This window comes from Nycticebus coucang, chromosome X (assembly GCF_027406575.1).
Source record: "Nycticebus coucang isolate mNycCou1 chromosome X, mNycCou1.pri, whole genome shotgun sequence".
In the NCBI taxonomy this organism is placed as follows: Eukaryota; Metazoa; Chordata; class Mammalia; order Primates; family Lorisidae; genus Nycticebus; species Nycticebus coucang.
Window position 1 is genome coordinate 83,428,927 of NC_069804.1, and position 7,409 is coordinate 83,436,335.

Sequence of the window (7,409 nt, forward strand, 5' to 3'; positions counted from 1 at the left end):
CTATTAAGGTGGTGCCCTGGGTGTGTGGTTGTAGGAAGCTTTGATTTTCCTTTTCCAATTGTTGCCTGTGAGGGGCGGGGTGACTTAATTGCTGGTATACTCCATAGCTGAGACTTCAACCCAGAGTAACTGTTTCACTAGTGTCAAACAGAAACCAGCTGCAAACAAGACAGAATAACTTAGCCAGACCACACCAAACAGGTCCCCAGTTTCTCAGGTCATAGCACTGTACGGTTCCTTGACGAAGCTCTAGGGGAAAAATCAAATGGTGTAAAACAATCATAGGGCGTAATCCGTGGAAAATCTCTGGTAACATTAATAACCAGAGTAGATCAACCTCCACAAGAAAAGATGAGGCAGATGTAACTGAAGATCCCATTCATAAACAGCTGGCCGAGAAGTCAGAAATCGAATTCAGAATTTGGATTGCAAACAAGATTAATAAAATGGAGGAAAATTTGGAATTACAAACTCAAGCAGCAGTTCAAAAGTCGGAATTAGAAATTTGAGGAAAAATTCAAAAGTTGTCTCAAGAATTTAACGGATATAAAGACAAAACCACCAAAGATTTTGACGCACTGAAACAAGAATTTGCAGCCTTCAAAGGTCTGAAAAATAAAATAGAATCCCTCAGTAACAGAGTGGAACAAGCAGAAGAAAAGAGTTCTGACATTGAAGACAAAGCCTTTGAACAATCCCAAACTCTCAAAGAGGAAGACAAATAGAGAGGAAAAATGGATCATTCTCTCCGAGAGCTCTGGGATAATTCAAAGATAAATATCCGCCCGATTGGAATTCCTGACACTGATGAAGTGGCCTTGCTCGGCACAGAGGCCCTTCTCCATGAAATCAAGAAAGAGAATTTTTCAGACATGCCATGAGATTCTGAAATTCAGATACCAGACATTTTCAGAACCCCAGCACAAATCGATCCCAATAAGACATCCCCCATGGGGGGATGATGAGAAGATGGCGAACTGAAGCCAGATTTCCACAGAGGCTCCCATCCTGAAGGAGAGTTAGGGGACGAAAATTTAGCAAGTAACCTGATGGATTCAAGCAACACCAAGAGAGAAAGTTGAAGAACACACATCAACCCCGCTGAGGAGAGCTGCGACCACAAGGAAGCAAACAAAAGGTACAAAACCCATCACCAAGCGGACGGGAATCCCCCCTCCCCTACCTGATCAGCTTAAGGGCCCCACAAACAAAAGGGCAGAAATCAAAGGCCATCTCACTACACTTCACAGGAGAGACCTACTACAAACTGGACCTACCTCCCTTACTAGGATGCCTAGGCGTTCTCCTGCCAGGCATAAAACTGTATAAATCTGTAAATATCCTTTGCCAGCAACTCTGAGCACCCAGCACTTCCCTCCACTCTCTCTGAGGTCTGAAACCCTGTCCCCTAGGAGTTCGGATTCTTGGGTGACTCCTAAAGGGGAGAGGACAGTCCCCAAGCTGCGGCTGGTCAGTGCTGATTCTGGGACACGGGAGAGAGGTGAGGACAGTCAGCGGAGGGAGACCCTCACCAGGGCGGCGCTTCCCCGAGGCGAGGTGCAGCAGCCCTCCTTGGGATAAAATACAACAAGACATATAACTGATTCGAACTCGCTACCAGCTGCTCTGAGCTCCCTGCTGCTCTGAGCTCCTGGCGCTCCCCCTGCCCTCGCTCTGTGGTCTGGAGACCTGAGCGCCTGCCGTGTGACCGGGCAGGGAGCTGGGTGGAGCTGAGTCTCTTTTTCGCTGCCCGGCGGTTCTGAGCTCCAGCCGCTCCCTCCACCCCGCCCCCACCCTGAAGCCTGAAGGTTTGTGCTGCGATGGTACAACTGGGCAAGAGATTGGGAGGAACTGAATTCGCTCGCTGTCAACTGGGCTCCCTACGGCTCGGAACCCCTGCTGCCTCTGGGCTCCAGGCACACCCCCACCCTCACTCTGTGCTCTGGAGACCTGAGCGCCTGCTATGTGGCCAGGCAGGGAAATGGGGGGAACCGAGTCTGTTCGCTGACCAGCACTTCTGGGCTCCAGCCGCTCCCCCCCATCGCGCCCCCACTCTGAAGCCTGAAGTCTTGAGCTGCAGCGGTACAACAGGGCGAGAGACTGGGAGGAACTGAATTTGCTCGCTGCCGACTGGGCTCCCTGAGTCTCGGAGCCCCTGCAGGCTCTGGGCTTCCAGTGCTCCCCCTGCCCTCGCTCTGTGCTCTAGAGACCTGAGCGCCTGCCGAGTGGCCGGGCAGGGAACTGGGTGGAGCTGAGTCTGTTCGCTGCCCAGCAGTTCTGGGCTCCAGCCGCTCCCCCCACCCCGCCCCCAATCTGAAGCCTGAAGGCTTCAGCTGCAGCAGTACAACCGGGTGAGAGACTGGGAGGAACTGAATTAGCTTGCTGTCGACCGGGCTACCTGTGGCTCAGAGCCCCTACTGGCTCTGAGCTCCCGGCGCTCCGCTCCGCCCTCACTCTGTGGTCTGGAGACCTGAGCACATGCCGCGTGCCTGGGAAAGGAACTGGGTGGACCTGAGTCTGCTCACGGCCCGGCGGTTCTGGGCTCCAGCCGCTCCCCCCATCCTGCCCTCACTCTGAAGCCTGGAGGCTTGGACTGTGGCGGTGCGGTGGAGACAAAGAATGGGAGGAATTGAGTGAGCTTGCTGCTGGTGACTCTGAGCCCCCAGCACCCCATCACATCCTCACTCTGGGATCTGGAGGCCTGTCCCCCAGGAGTCCAGATTCTTGAGGGATTTGTCGGGGAGTGGACAGTGCCCAAACCGTGGCTGGTCGGTCCTGATGCTGGGACAAAGGAGTGAGGCTGGGGGAGACCCACATCAGAGCAGCAGTTACCGGTGGCGGCTAAAGCCATACTCCCTGCCTCCCTCGGCAACCAGAGGAGGCCACCCCTGAGTATAGGATTTGCCTGAGGTGACTCACAGACCCCAGAAACATCCACGGTAGGGCTGACTCAGAGAACTGAGACTTCAACCCACAGTAAGTGCTTCACTGAGGTCAAACAGAAGCCAGCTGAGAATAAGTCAGAACAACTCAGCCCCACCACACCAGACAGGGCGCCAGTCTGTCAGGCTACAACACTGAATGGGCCCTCAACAAAACCCTAGGGGGAAAATCAAAGGGAGTAAAACAACCATGGGGCACAATCATCGGAAAATATCCAGTAACATGAATAACCAGAATAGATCAACCCCCCCAAGGAAAGAAATGGCGGATGTAATTGAAGATCCCATTCATAAATAACTGGCAGACAAGTCAGAAATCGAATTCAGAATTTGGATTGCATACAAGATTGATAAAATGGAATTAGGAATCCGAGGAGAAATTCAAAAGTTGTCTCAAGAATTTAACAAATTTAAAGACAAAACCACCAAAGACATAGTCACAATGAAGCAAGAATTTGCAGCCCTTAAAGATATGAAAAATACAGTAGAATCCCTCAACAACAGAATGGACCAAGCAGAAGAAAGGATTTCTGACATCGAAGATAAAGCCTTTGAACGCTCCCAGACTCTCAAAGAGGAAGAGAAATGGAGAGCAAAAACGGATCTTTCTCTCAGAGAGCTCTGGGATAATTCGAAGAAGGCAAATATACAAATAATAGGCGTTACGGAAAATGATGAAGTGGCATTGATGGGCACAGAGCCCCTTCTGCATGAAATTATGAAAGAGAATTTTCCAGACATGCCAGAGATTCTGAAACTCAGATAGCAGACACTTTCAGAACTCCAGTATGATTCAACCCCAATAAGTCATTCCCCAGAGATAGCATAATTAGCTTCACTAAAGTCAACGTGAAGGAGAAAATTCTCAAGGTTATCAGGTGAAAGAAAGCCATTATCTATAAAGGTAAGAACATTAGAATGACTGCAGTTCTCTCTGCTGAAACTTTTCAAGTCAGAAGAGGGTGGTCATCAAACTTTAATTTCCTAAAGCAAAATAACTTTCAACCCCGGATCTTGTACCCAGCTAAACTGAGTTTCATCTATGATGGAGAAACTAAATACTTTAACGACATTCATATGTTGAAGAAATTTGCCACAACCAAACAAGCTTTTCATGATATGCTCAGACCTATCCTCCATAATGACCAACCCAATCCTCTACTACAAACGTAAACTCACTCAGAAACTCCTGATCAAACTCCAAATTCTGGGCGGCGCCTGTGGCTCAGTCGGTAAGGCACCGGCCCCATATACGGAGGGTGGCGGGTTCAAACCCGGCCCCGGCCAAACTGCAACCAAAAAATAGCCGAGCATTGTGGCAGGTGCCTGTAGTCCCAGCTACTCGGGAGGCTGAGGCAAGAGAATCGCTTAAGCCCAGGAGTTGGAAGTTGCTGTGAGCTGTGTGAGGCCACAGCGCTCTACCAAGAGCCATAAAGTGAGACTCTGTCTCTACAAAAAAAAAAAAAAAACTCCAACTTCTACAAAGGCGAAAAGATTAAAATTGTCCACTGGACATTTCAAAAACTCGATACCCAAAATAGAACCAAACTTATCAATAATCTCCATTAATGTGAATGGCTTAAACTGTCCTCTAAAGAGACATAGGTTAGCTGACTGGATACAAAAACTCAGACCAGATATCTGTTGCTTACAAGAGTCACATCTTAACTTAAAAGACAAATGGAGAGTCAGGGTGAAAGAATGAAATAATCCATATTTCAGGCAAATGGTAATCAGTAAAAAGCAGGTGTTGCAATTTTATTTGCAGACACAATAGGCTTTAAACCAACAAAAGTAAGGAAGGACAACAATGGTCACTTCATATTCGTTAAGGGTAATACTCAATATGATGAGATTTCAATTATTAATATCTATGCACCCAATCAGAATGCACCTCAATTCATAAGAGAAACTCTAACAGACATGAGCAGCTTGATTTCCTCCAGCTCCATAATAGTCGGAGATTTTAACACTCCTTTGGCAGTGAGGGTTCGATCCTCCAACAAAAAGCTGAGTAAAGAAATTCTAGATTTAAATCTAACCATCCAGCATTTAGATCCAGCAGACATCTACACAACATTTCATCCCAACAAAACTGAATGCACATACTTCTCATCAAGACACGGAACTTACTCCAGAATCGATCACATCTTAGGTCACAAGTCTAACCTTAGCAAATTTAAAGGAATAGAAGTTATTCCATGCATCTTCTCTGACCATCATGGAATAAAACTTCAACTGAGTAACAACAGGAATCTAAATACTCATACAAAAAACATTGAAGTTCAATAACCTCATGCTGAATGATAGCTGGGTTAGAGATGAGATCAAGAAGGAAATTGCCAAATTTCTGGAACAAAACGACAATGAAGACACAAACTATCAGAACCTCTGGGACACCACAAAGGCAGTTCTAAGAGGGAAATTTATAGCACTGCAAGCCTTCCTCAGGAGAATGGAAAGAGGGGAATTTAGCAAATTAATGGGACATCTCAAGCAACTGGAAAAGGAAAAACACTCCAACCCCAAACCCAGTAGAAGAAAAGAAATAACCAAATCAGAGCAGAACTAAATGAAATTGAAAACAAAAGAACAATACAACAGATCAATAAATCAAAAAGCTGGTTTTTTGAAAAGGTCAACAAAATTGATAAACCTTTGGCCAACCTAATAAGGAAAAAAAGACTAAAATCTCTAATCTCATCAATCAGAAATGACAAAGACGAAATAACAACAGACTCCTCAGAAATCCAAAAAATCCTAAATGAATATTAAAAAAAATTTACTCTCAGAAATATGAAAATCTGAAGGAAATGGACCGATACTTCGAAGCACATCACCTTCCAAGACTTAACCAGACTCAAGTGGAAATGTTGAACAGGCCCATCTCAAGTTCGGAAATAACATCAACCATACAAAACTTCCCCAAAAAGAAAAGTCCGGGACCAGATTGTTTCACATCAGAATTCTACCAAACCTTTAAAGAGGAATTAGTACCTACATTACTCAAACTGTTCCAAAATGTAGAAAAAAAAGGAAGACTCCCCAACACATTCTATGAAGCAAACATCACCCTGATCCCCAAACCAGGAAAAGACCCAACAAAAAAAGAACATTATAGACCAATATCACTAATGAATATAGACCGAAAAATAGTCAACAAGATCCTAACAAACAGAATCCAGCAACACATCAAACAAATCATACATCATGATGAAGTTGGCTTTATCCCAGGGTCTCAAGGCTGCTTCAATATACATAAATCTATAAATGTAATTCAGCACATAAATAAAGTGAAAAACAAAGATCATATGATCCTCTCAATCGATGCAGAAAAAGCTTTTGATAACATCCAACATCCCTTCATGATCAGAACACTTAAGGAAATTGGTATAGAGAGAGGCGGAGCAAGATGGAGGCTAAGTAACTGCTTCCTTGCATCTGGGCACCATGAGTCTGGGGAGATAGGACTCAAGGCATCTCTGGCTGGTGGGATCTGCCTATCATCACCCCTGTGTGGATACAGGGAGTCAGCGAGAGACTTCTGGACGCCAAGAGGAGGACTAAAACAGTGGAAAAACGACAAGTGGTCGTGTGTGTTCAATCCGTCTAAACCCGCCTGCAACTGTAAGTTCAGTAGCAGCGAGACTGCAAACCGGAGGGCCCTTACCTGTGAACTGCTTTCGTGTCTTTGGACTTGGCACTCAGTTGAACTGCCTTGGGGCGAGCCTGAGTGGGAGTGCGGAGAAATTTGGCCGTTGTCTGGGGCCCCAGTCTGAGCCGCTGAGCCAGACAGAGCTAATAATGTTTGGCTGTGGGTCAGAGGGAGCCATTGTGAGTGATCTGCCCCAGCAAGCTCCGCCCTCAGGGTCGCAGAGCTAGAATCGGGTGGGAGCTGGTAATCCAGTGACCAAGTAGCCTAAGGGTGGGGTCTGAGCCGCCTTGCAGCCCTAACCCTCAGGGGCAGAGTAAGACTGGTTTTGTCACACTGGGTAAGTGGATAGAAAATTCAGCAGTGATTCCAGCAACAAGCATTTTCCTGGGAAAGCTTCTGCTCAGCAAGCTTACAAGTTCAAAGTGCTTTTTAATTGGGCTGAAGAGAGATTTAGGGTGTCTACCTGGTGGGGTTTGAGAAATCAGCAGCCTCCAGTCGTATCAGAACTGTGATTAACATCTCATACCCCAGAAGACCACGTGTTGCCCAGACAATATTCAATAACATATACATACTGCTTTATTTTTGGTTGTGTGTTTTTTGTTTGTTTGTTTTTTTCTTGTTTGTTTGCTTTTTGGTTTGGTTGGGGGGTTTTTTGTTTATTTTGATGTTGTTGATCTTTTCTTTTTTAATTTCAACTTTTCCATACAGATTCTTTTTCTTTCTCAAATTTTCTAGTTTACTTATAATTTCCCATTGCTGCCTTTTTCAATAACAAGAACTTCATTTTTGCTAGTGTTTTTACCGCTATT